Source organism: Homalodisca vitripennis, unplaced genomic scaffold (assembly GCF_021130785.1).
Source record: "Homalodisca vitripennis isolate AUS2020 unplaced genomic scaffold, UT_GWSS_2.1 ScUCBcl_1875;HRSCAF=6046, whole genome shotgun sequence".
NCBI classification, from domain to species: domain Eukaryota; kingdom Metazoa; phylum Arthropoda; class Insecta; order Hemiptera; family Cicadellidae; genus Homalodisca; species Homalodisca vitripennis.
The window spans coordinates 30103-41689 of NW_025777987.1; positions in this window are offsets into that span (position 1 = coordinate 30103).

Below are 11587 nucleotides of genomic sequence, written 5' to 3' on the forward strand. Positions count from 1 at the left end.
TTCTCTTGTGGTTTAGTAGATACAGACCGTTAGGAGGCTCTTCGTATATTGTTCTTCCTAAAACTATTAAAGACAAAAAAGCTATTATTAATCCGAAAAATATTAATGACAACAAATGTTTTCAATGGTCAATTTTAGCTCGGTACATACAAGGTGACCATAAAGACCGCATTGATGAAAGGTACACATCTATTATTAATAAATTTAATATTAATGATTTAGATTTTCCATGTCCTTTGAGACAGATTAAAAAATTTGAGAAGAATAACATAGGAATTAGTATAAATGTTTACGGTATTAATAACAATTTAGAAATTTATCCGCTTAAAGTTTGTGAAACGGAGTCTGTAAATCATTTCGATTTGTTGTTGATATCAAATAATCAGGGGAATAACCATTACTGTTATATTAAAGATTTTTCAAGATTAGTTCGATCGCAAATTTCTAAATCGACAAAAAAAATGGTATTCTGTAAACGTTGTTTTACCCATTATTGTGGAAATGATAAGGTTAACAGATTAAAAGTTCATATAAAAGATTGTAAAATTAATAAACCGTTAAATGCAAAAATGCCTTTTGTTGACAATGAAGATAATCCTTCAATTTTAAAATTTCAAAATTTGCACTTTAAATACAAAGTTCCTGTTGTTGCATATTGCGACTTTGAATGTATTTTAAAAAAAGTTAATGAACAACAGTCGCAATATACATTAGTCAATGAAATTCATGAACCTATGAGTTTTTGTGTCTATTTAGTTGTAGACAAAGATTTACCAGAACCGATATCGTCTCAGTTGCCAAATGATCCTTATCTTTATAGAGGACCAGACGCTGCTTTAAAATTTATGGATTATTTCATATCAATTGCAAACCTAATTGCTGATTTAATTGATGTTAATAATCCAATGATATCGCTTACAATTGATGAACTCAATCGAATTCAATCAATTACTCACTGTGAATTATGTAATTTAGAATTTTCAATGTTAGATAAACCTGTTAGAGACCACTGTCATTTTACTGGTCGTTTTAGAAACATTGTTTGTAGTAAATGTAATCTGAAAAGAAAAAGTCAAACTTTTTTACCTGTATTTTTACATGGAAGTTCCAATTACGATACACATTTTATTGTAAAGCAATTAGGTTGTGATCAACAAAAAATTAGTGTTATTCCAAATTCTTCTGAAAAATATGTTACTTTTTCCAAATAAACTATTGGTAAAATTAAATTACGTTTTTTAGATAGTTTTCGATTTTTAAATACCAGTTTATCACAATTAGCAAATAATTTACCTAAAGATCACTTTTACCATACTCAATTGTTTTTTAATCATGATGATATGCCTCTTGTTACTAGAAAAGGGGTATATCCTTATGATTACACCGATTCATGGACTAAATTAGAAGAAACACAATTGCCACCAAGAGAATGTTTTTTCAATAAAATAACAGAAGAACATATTTCAGATGAAGAGTTTGATCATGCCAAAGAAGTTTGGTCAAAATTTAATTGTACAACATTAGGCGACTATTCAGATATATATTTACGTACAGATGTACTTTTATTAGCAGATGTTTTTGAAAATTTTAGAACCATATGCTGTAATAATTACGATTTAGATCCTGCTAATTACTTAACGCTTCCCAGTTTAACATTCGACGCAATGTTAAAATTTACAAAAGTTGAATTACAATTGCTTCCTACTTATGATATGTATATGTTTATTGAGAAAGGTATACGAGGTGGAATAACGAGTTGTGTGAAAAGATATGCTAAAGCAAATAACAAATATTTAAATGATATTCTCTATGATGTTAATACACCTTCTAGTTATTTAACATACATTGATGCAAATAACTTATATGGTTGGGCTATGATTAGACATATTCCAAAAGACGGATTTCAATGGTTAACACCGGAAGAGATAATTCAATTTGATGTGCAATCAGTTTCAGACGATAGCCCAGTAGGTTATATTGTTGAGTACAGTATCGGTTACCCTTCTTATTTGCACGAAGAACATAATGATTTACCGTTTTTACCAGAAAAAAAACCACCTCCAAAATCTAAACAACCTAAATTATTGTCAACGCTTTTAGATAAAGATTACTATGTTTGCCATTATATTAATTTGAAACAAGCAATAGAAAACGGATTAGTATTAAAACGAATACACAGAGTTTTAAAATTCAATCAAAGTGAATGGTTAAAACCATACATAATGTTTAATACTGACAAAAGAAAACAGAGTAAAAATGAATTTGAAAACCGTCCTGGGTATGACGTTAAACTGCCTCTTCCCACCTAACCATTCCCTAATTCCTACCAAATCCCCCTCCAGGGTCTATAAGTACCCGTCCTCTGACCGTTCCAGTGCATGGCTCGCTGGGAGTGCTTAAGCCGGCACTAGATGCCCTATCTGGTGTCGGTGAGAGCTGATGTGAGCTTGTCTCTGCCGAGGCGTAGGTCATGTACTGGTTCAGAAGCCAGCCACTTCGGTCCTTGGTCAGGAAGTGTTCAGTAGGCAGGGGTGTCGGAGCCCCTGTTGCCACGTGCGAGTCCAAGTTGTGCGCGTATTCCCGACTTGGTAATCGATGGAAACCGGGCCTCGGGGAACTGAGGTAGGGTTGTCCCCCAAGCTACGGTTTGTGGGACACCCGAGGGCATGCCCGCTCCCGGTGAATCGGCCCGCACTACTAAACACGATGCGCTGGTGACCTTATCTATGGAAACTCAAACCACCCCACCCTTAGGGCAAGAATTCGGAGTAAGAGATCCTAATGATCCAGAGAAAAAGCGACAGTTGTCGGATTCTGAAAATGAATCATACATAAAACAAAGGAAAGTGGAAGAAAAAGTAAACGCAGAAAATATGAACGTTCCAACTCCACTATACCTAATCGTTAGCCATAAGGACGAGGGCAAAACTCTAACGAAGGTTAGTCCTTTCTTAATAAACAAAGCTTTAGTTTCCTCAGGCGGTCAGCCTAAATCTGTAAGCAAACTGAGAAATGGAACTATCTTGGTGGAGGCTGCAAACTACATCCAAGCCAGGAAGTTCCTTCAGATGACAAGCTTTTTTGATCAGGTGGAAGTCGTCGTTCAACCGCACTCCTCACTGAACACCTCCAAGGGGATCGTCTTCTGCCGTGACCTGATGGAGTGTAGTGAGGAAGAACTCAAGGACGAGCTGCAGTGTGAAATGGTAACCGATGTGGTTAGGATGCTTCGGACGGAGAATGGGAAAAAGGTTCCTACTCCTGGTCTAATTCTGACCTTTGCTTTTCCCCAACCTCCAAAAACTATTAAGGCTGGGTACTTGTCCCTGACTGTACGGCCATACTTTAAAAATCCGCAGCGGTGTTTCCGTTGTCAGAGATTCGGGCACTCTACTAAGACGTGCTCGGGCCCTGAGACTTGTTCCCGTTGCGGCGATGAAGGCCACCAAGAGGAAGGTTGCAAGAACGACGTCAGATGCGTGAACTGTAAGGGCAAACACGCGGCCACTTCGAAGGAGTGTAGAGTTTACTTAGAGGAAAAGGAAGTATTGAAGATCGTTACTCTTAACAAACTCTCCTTTAACGAAGCCCGCAAAGAGTACAGGAGAAGAATCGCTCCAACCCCTAAAAAGGGAGTCTCATACTCCGAAGCTGCTTCAGCCCCAGTCCAATCCGCACAGTGCCCGTCATGTACCGCCTTGGAGGGTATGGTGCTCAATTTAACAGAGCAGGTTGCTGCTTTGGTTAAGCAGCTTGCAGCCGGTACCGGACAACATCCGTTGGCATCCACCAGTAATCCTTCCCAAGCAGTCCACACGCCCCATACAAAGTCCAGCACACAGATTCAAGCTCGCTCAACAGTTACTCCTACTTTCAGAGATAAGGTGCAACAAAATACGAAACCCGCATTATCTTTGGAAGAGAGGAAAAAACTCGCCGACAAACTAAAAAAGAACATACAAGCAAAATCAGAACATAGATCTAAATTCTTAGTGAAAAAGACTAATCCATCCTCGTCCAGATCCTCCCAATTATCACTTGATGATGATATGGTTGAGGACCCTTTGGATATACAGACAGAGTTCCAAACTGTTCAAGGTAACTTCCGTCCTGTATCTAAACAAAGAAAAAAAATTACGATGAACTAGCACAAAATAAAATATATAATATAATATAAAATGCTATTACAATGGAATATTAATGGTTTGAGAAGCCACTTTGAAGACTTCAAATTACTTCTAAAGACAAAAAAACCTAAAGTTATTTGCCTACAAGAGACAAAATTGTCTCCTCATACTCGTTTCAAACAAAATGGTTATGACATCTTTCGCCTAGATCATCACCAACAAATTGCCTGTGGAGGTGTGGCTATTCTAGCAGATTCTTCTGTTAATGCTAGAGCCTTGAACATTGTCACAAACCTCCAGGCAGTAGCAGTATCAATCGATGTTCCGTTTAAATTAACCATCTGCTCCATATATATTCCACCTTCCCCTTTTGATTTATCTCTTGATGATCTACGTGATCTGTACAGCCAACTCCCTTCTCCTTTCTTGATGGTTGGTGATTTCAATGCACACCATCGCTCTTGGGGTTCCAGCCATTCTGATCGGAGGGGTAACATGGTTGCGGGATTGTGGGATGAAGTGGCAGCGGTCATTCTCAATGACGAGTCGGCCACTTACATGTGCCCTAGGACTGGCATATGGTCGGCAATCGACCTGTCAGTCTGCAGTCCGGTCGTGGCAACTCGAGTGCATTGGTCCGTACTTCCCGACCTGTCAGGGAGTGACCATGCGCCCATTGCCGTGGCTTTTCAATCCTTTCCGTCTTTGACAGGCAAGTGTCCCAGGTGGAAAATTAAGAGGGCTGACTGGAACGAGTACAAAAAGAACATAGTTTCTCAAACTACTAATATCGAATTAAACGACATAAATACAGCCACTGAATTATTTACATCTAATATTATAACATCCGCAGAGCGAAGCATTCCAAAATCCTCGGGTTCACCAAACAAACGCCAGGTTTCTTGGTGGTCTGAAGAATGTTCGGCGGCTCTAAAGGAACGTCGAAAATGTTTAAGACAATTCAACAGATCACCGAGTGAAGAAAATTTAAGTAGGTACAGAAGAGCACGGGCAAAAGCAAGACAGGTTTTTAGACAAAGACGGCGGCAGTCCTGGCTGGACTACACAGATCAAATAAAACGTACTACTCCTGCATCTGATGTTTGGAGGAAGCTTCGATCTGTTTGCTGTAAGACCTCCCCACCTGCTCTTATTGCTCTGAAAAATGGTACCGATGTGGTAACTGATCCCTTGACAGTTTCTAATTTACTCGGCTCACATTTTGCGGAAATTTCAAAAACGTCATCTTACAATAGGAAGTTTCAAAATTTCAAAACAAATACAGAAAGACATGCTCTAAATTCAAATATTAATAACAACTCTCCTTTAAACCTTCCCTTTACCATTGATGAACTCGATTCATCACTAAAGGCGACATCAAATTCTGCTCCAGGTCCCGATAACATACATTATGCCATGTTGCGGAACCTGACGGAGGATGGAAAACAAGATCTTCTAAAATTATATAATAGAATATATTTAGAACACACATTCCCTAATTCTTGGCGTCGCTCACACATTATCGCTCTCCAAAAACCGGGCCAAGATAGAACTTCTCCAGGAAGCTATAGACCAATTTCGCTTACTAGCAGTCTCTGCAAAGTACTGGAAAGGATGGTCAACAGACGTCTTGTTTGGTTTCTGGAGAAAAATAATCTTCTTTCACCTTCCCAGTGCGGATTCCGACAAGGCCGGTCTACAAGTGACCATCTACTTGCCTTGGAATCGGCAATCCTGAATTCCTTTATTGAAAGAAAACAGTTGATCGCGGTATTCTTCGACATTTCCAAGGCTTATGACAAAGCTTGGAGAAGGGGGATATTAAATGCTTTAATATCTTGGGGTGTAGGGGGCCACATGGTTTCTTTCATACAGGGCTTCTTGTCGGAAAGAACCATACAGGTCAAACTTGGGACAACCATTTCCGATTCATTCACGCTGGAAAATGGTATTCCACAAGGTAGCGTTCTAAGCTGTACTCTGTTTGCCATTGCAATCAATAACATATCGTCTTGCGTTACCCCTCCTGTGCGCTGTTCTTTGTTTGTAGATGATTTCTCTATTTACATCTCTACAAAGAAGCTAGCGGTGGGGGAGAGAGCTTTACAGCTTACCATCAACAGGCTTGAGCAGTGGTGCGGAGTTACGGGTTTTTCTTTTTCGCCACCTAAAACAAAAGCCATCGTTTTCTCCAGAATGCGTACCGTTGAGCAGCCAACGCTCTCTTTGCTGGGTCAGACAATCACTACCTGTGACAATATCAGATTCCTGGGTCTCACATTTGATACCCGGCTAACTTGGGTGCCTCACCTGAAAGATCTAAAAAATCGATGCGTGAAGCGCTTGAACATACTGAGAGCTTTAAGCGGAACAAAATGGGGGGCTGACAGGACATGCATGCTCAGGTTCTACAAAGCCACCATCCGTTCCTGTCTAGATTATGGATGTCAAGCATATGGGTCCGCAAGACCCAGTGCTCTCAAAATGCTTGACCCAGTCCATAATTCTGCTTTAAGACTGGCCACTGGAGCTTTTCGATCTTCTCCTATTAACAGTCTTCTCGCAGAAACGGGAGAACCCCCTCTTTCGCATAGACGACAACAACTGTCCCTAAACTATGTTCACGCTCTTTCAGGGAAGCCAGAAAACCCTGCGTTTGAACCGGTCCTGCGAAATCCACTCTATAATTCTTTCCTAGCGAGACCAAATCTTCCTTCACCCTTAGGCGTTAGGGCCAAATCCTATGCTTATGAAATAGGCCTAAACGATTACCAGTTTAAAGTCGTTCATCAATGTGATATCCCACCCTGGAGCGTCTCAATGCCAAAAATTATTTTAAATCTCTGTAGGTTTAAAAAAGTCTCCACTCCAGAAACAGTCTACCAACAAGAATTCCGTCAAATACTAGGCAGCCTCGCACCTTGCGATGTTGTCTACACTGACGGGTCAAAGGAACGTTGTAGAACTGGATGTGCTTTCGTCACTGGGGTAAGACGATACGGATTTCGTCTCCCCAACGACTCTTCTATTTTCACGGCCGAATTAACAGCCATCCAAAAGGCCCTAAATATAACGTTTCCTATGACTAAAAAATTGGTTATCTGCAGCGACTCCCTTAGTGGTATACAAGCCATCAGCGACATGTTTTCAAAACACATCATCATCCGCGAAATATGGCACTCTTTGTCTTCCCTTCAGTCCGAAGGTGTTGCTGTCTTCCTTGTCTGGGTACCTGGACACATTGGAGTATCCGGAAACGAGCTGGCAGATAGAGGAGCTAAGGAAGCATTACAACTCCAGCCTTACACCGCACGGATGATTTCTTCCGACATTACCCCGGTAGTGAAGGCCAAACTGAAAGCCAAATGGAATAGCGATTGGCGGGCAGTCGTCAACAACAAGTTACGGCTTATTAAAGACTGCGTTGGACTCTGGGAAACAGCGAACCGCCTGAGTCGTCGTGAGGAGGTTGTGTTGTGTCGCCTGTGGCTAGGCCACACGCTTCTCACACATGGCTTCCTCATGAGTAGAGATGATCCTCCGGTCTGCGACACATGTGACACTGTCATTACTGTCAAACATGTGCTTGTTGACTGCCCTCGCTATTCGGTACATAGGCGCAACTCGAATCTGCCGGCTTCGTTGAACGATATTCTTTGTGACGACGAGACGGTAACTCAAAGATTGCTGTGTTTTCTGAATGCAACGTCGCTGATTAATAAAATATAATTTAAATTTTAAATTTATTTATTCAGATTATCTATTGTTGTTAATATTTATAAATTTTATTATTTATTTTATATATCATTATCTTGACAGCTGCCAAATTAGCCCCTTTACAGCTAACTTGGTGGCAGTAAACTGTGTTAAGTTTTTACAGTTTATTTAATTAATGTTATGTACCTTGTCCTTATTTATGTTCTATTTATCTTCTAGTCCTTATATAGGTTAAGACCTCTCTACAGTCTTTCCCTTGTCATATTTATTGTTATCTAGTTTTAAGTATAAATTATTTACTCACCTACTTGTCGTAATTCCTATTTTGTTATATACAATGTAATCTGTATGCACCTAATTGACACTACCAGATACGAGTAGGTGTCAATTCTTTCTTGAGGGCAATGATAACCTCAGCGTTTTTTTGAAAAAGACTTTTATAAATTACTCAATAACGCTATGTTTGGAAAATCTATTGAAAATGTACGTGATAGATTAAATCTAGAATTAGTGAATAACGAAAAAAGACTAACAAAACTGATATCCAAACCGAGTTTTAAGAACCGAATAATCTATTCTGAAAATTTAAGTGCTGTAGAATGTGCTAAAGATACTGTATTGTTTAATAAACCCATTTATATAGGTTTCACTGTGTTAGAGTTAAGCAAATATCACATGTATAATTTTCATTATAATATAATGAAACCTTTTTATCCTAATAGAATTAATTTACTCTATATAGATACTGATTCTTTTTTTTACGAAATTTTTACTACTGATTTTTATGAAGATTTGACTAATTTAGAAATTAAAAATTATTTTGATATGTCAGACTATCCAAAAGAACATAAATGTTTTTTTGAACACAACAAGAAAAAATTAGGTTGTTTTAAAGACGAGTGCGTGAGTGTTCCAATAGTTGAATTCGTAGGATTAAGAATCAAATTGTACACGTATAGAACGATGAACGATAATTATTTAGAAAATTGTAAAAAATTGAATTAAAAAAAAGCGAAAGGTGTAACTAAATCAGTAGTAAAAAAACATATTAATTTCTACGACTACAAAAATTGTTTATTTATGTCTTGTAATTTAAGAAAAAAAATGAGAATGTTTCAATCAAGAAAACATATTTTAAGAACAATTACAATAAACAAAATAGCGCTAAATGGAAATGATGACAACAGATTTATATCAGACGACTGTATTCACACATTAGCGTATGGCCATAAATTATTAAAGTTAAAAAAAAGTTGTTAACAATTGTTTTCTTGTTCATTATTGTATGTATATATACAGGGTGTATATTATGTCTGGAAACACCCAAATATATCCTTTAATAATTTAAATATAAATTTGAAACCTCTTACAATCGTGATAGAGATTGGGCATCTACTTTTTGGAACAATGTTTTGTTATGTCACACCAACGGGGGACGTCCTGCCGAGGGTATCGTGAATATTCTTAATGGAAGCCTATACCTTGTGATACATAATTTTAAAGGTAATAGCTTACTGAATTGAATGCCACAAACCGCATCTCAAAGGAATTATTCTATCAGAAAATAGAGCATTTTTAGTATTGAAAATTTACTGATGTTCAACAATGTAATTTTAACATGGTTCTTGCCACAAAATGTGTTACACTAATTTTTTAGCATTTTTTTAAATGTTCAATTAAATAAAACAAAAATTTCATTTTAAGCTGGTTCTATTAGCACAAATTTGCCAGTTTTTATTACAGTACAATTATGGAAATACTTATGTTATTGATTTCTTATTACAAATAAAAAATAATGTATGCTGTTAGAAAAGTCTTACAACAAACGTTTTACCTGCATTTGGTGTCAAAGCAATTGTTCGAACTGTGTTCCTTCTACGGTTTGACAATGAGCCAATCTTGTGTAAAATGATTCGACAGAGTTGCCTAACATTTCTTCAGTTATCAAAGCAATCTCCTCTATAATCCTGTTTCTTAGGTCTTCCAAATTATGAGGCTTTCTTCTATAAACATTGGATTTTAAATGACCCCATAGGAAATAATCGATTGGTGACAAATCCGGAGATCTTGGAGGCCATTCGATTTCTCCTCTTCGGCCAATCCATTTATGAGGAAACCTTAAATCCAAATACTCTCTTACCTGTCTCCCATAATGGGGTGGAGCACCATCCTGCTGAAACCATACATTATCAAAGTATTCTCCTGATGCAATTTGAATAGCTGGGATTATTTCATTTTGGAGCATATTGTAGTAAAGTTCGGCATTTAAATTTCCATTGATGAAAAAGGGTCCAACAATTTTGTTACCTAAAATTCCACACCATACGTTCAGTTTTTGTGGTTGCTGTGAATGGGACTCGTGGGTTTTCACTAGCCCAGTAACGGCAATTGTGCCTGTTAACATTGCCATTTAGGAAAAAAGTTGCCTCATCAGAAAATAGTATGTTGGTCAGAAAATCTCTATTGTCATCACATTTGCGCATCACAAGTTCACAAAACTCAACTCTTCTGTCGTAATCATCCTCACTTAACTGTTGGACTAAATGAACTTTAAATGGTTTGTATTTATTAATTTTCAAAATCTTACTCACAGACATAGGGTGCATATCATGTTGCTGTGCAGCTTTTCTGAGCGATGTATGTGGGTCTTCAATAAATGTTTGCAAAACATCTAGTGCATGTTCTTCATCAGTTGCAGATTGTATCCTACCCGACTTTGGCCGATTACGTACACTCCCTGTCATTTCAAAACGCTCAATAGTTTTTGATATTGTTGAAACACTTATGGGATTCCTTTCTGGGAAAGTGTCATTAAACAAATTACAAACTTCCCGATAAGATCTTTGACGATCGCCATATCCTCGCATCATCAACAGAGTAATTCGTTCTCTTTCAGACAATTCCATTAAAATACCAAATAAAAACTGAACTACTGTAATTAGATAACTTGTTGACAGCAATGCTTCAGAGACACTGATTAACTCGACAGGAATGATATGACCTTTGTCCATTTGTAATTCCCAAGCTTAGACCTGTCTAGTGAAAGCTCCATGCTCAACAAACTGAAACCTGTAGACCAGATGATTAATAACACAATAATGTTTCTCATAGGCTAGTGACCTTTGTCTCTTTAAACCTTCCTGCTGACTGGAAAACACCAAGTACAGATTCATAAGTAATCAGAGAAAGTGACTCATAAGTTTTATTCATTGTAATAAAAACTGGTAAATTTGTACTAATGAAACCAGATTAAAAATAAATTGTTTATTTTATTTTAATTGAACATTTAAAAAAATGCTAAAAAATTAGTGTAACACATTTTGTGGCAAGAACCATGTTAAAATTACATTGTTGAACATCAGTAAATTTTCAATACTAAAAATGCTCTATTTTCTGATAGAATAATTCCTTTGAGATGCGGTTTGTGGCATTCAATTCAGTAAGCTATTACCTTTAAAATTATGTATCACAAGGTATAGGCTTCCATTAAGAATATTCACGATACCCTCGGCAGGACGTCCCCCGTTGGTGTGACATAACAAAACATTGTTCCAAATAGTAGATGCCCAATCTCTATCACGATTGTAAGAGGTTTCAAATTTATATTTAAATTATTAAAGGATATATTTGGGTGTTTCCAGACATAATATACACCCTGTATATTATGTATAATGTACTAACCTTATCGTGTTATGTAACCATTTATTATTGTTTTTTATTTGTATTCCAAGGGTAAAATAACA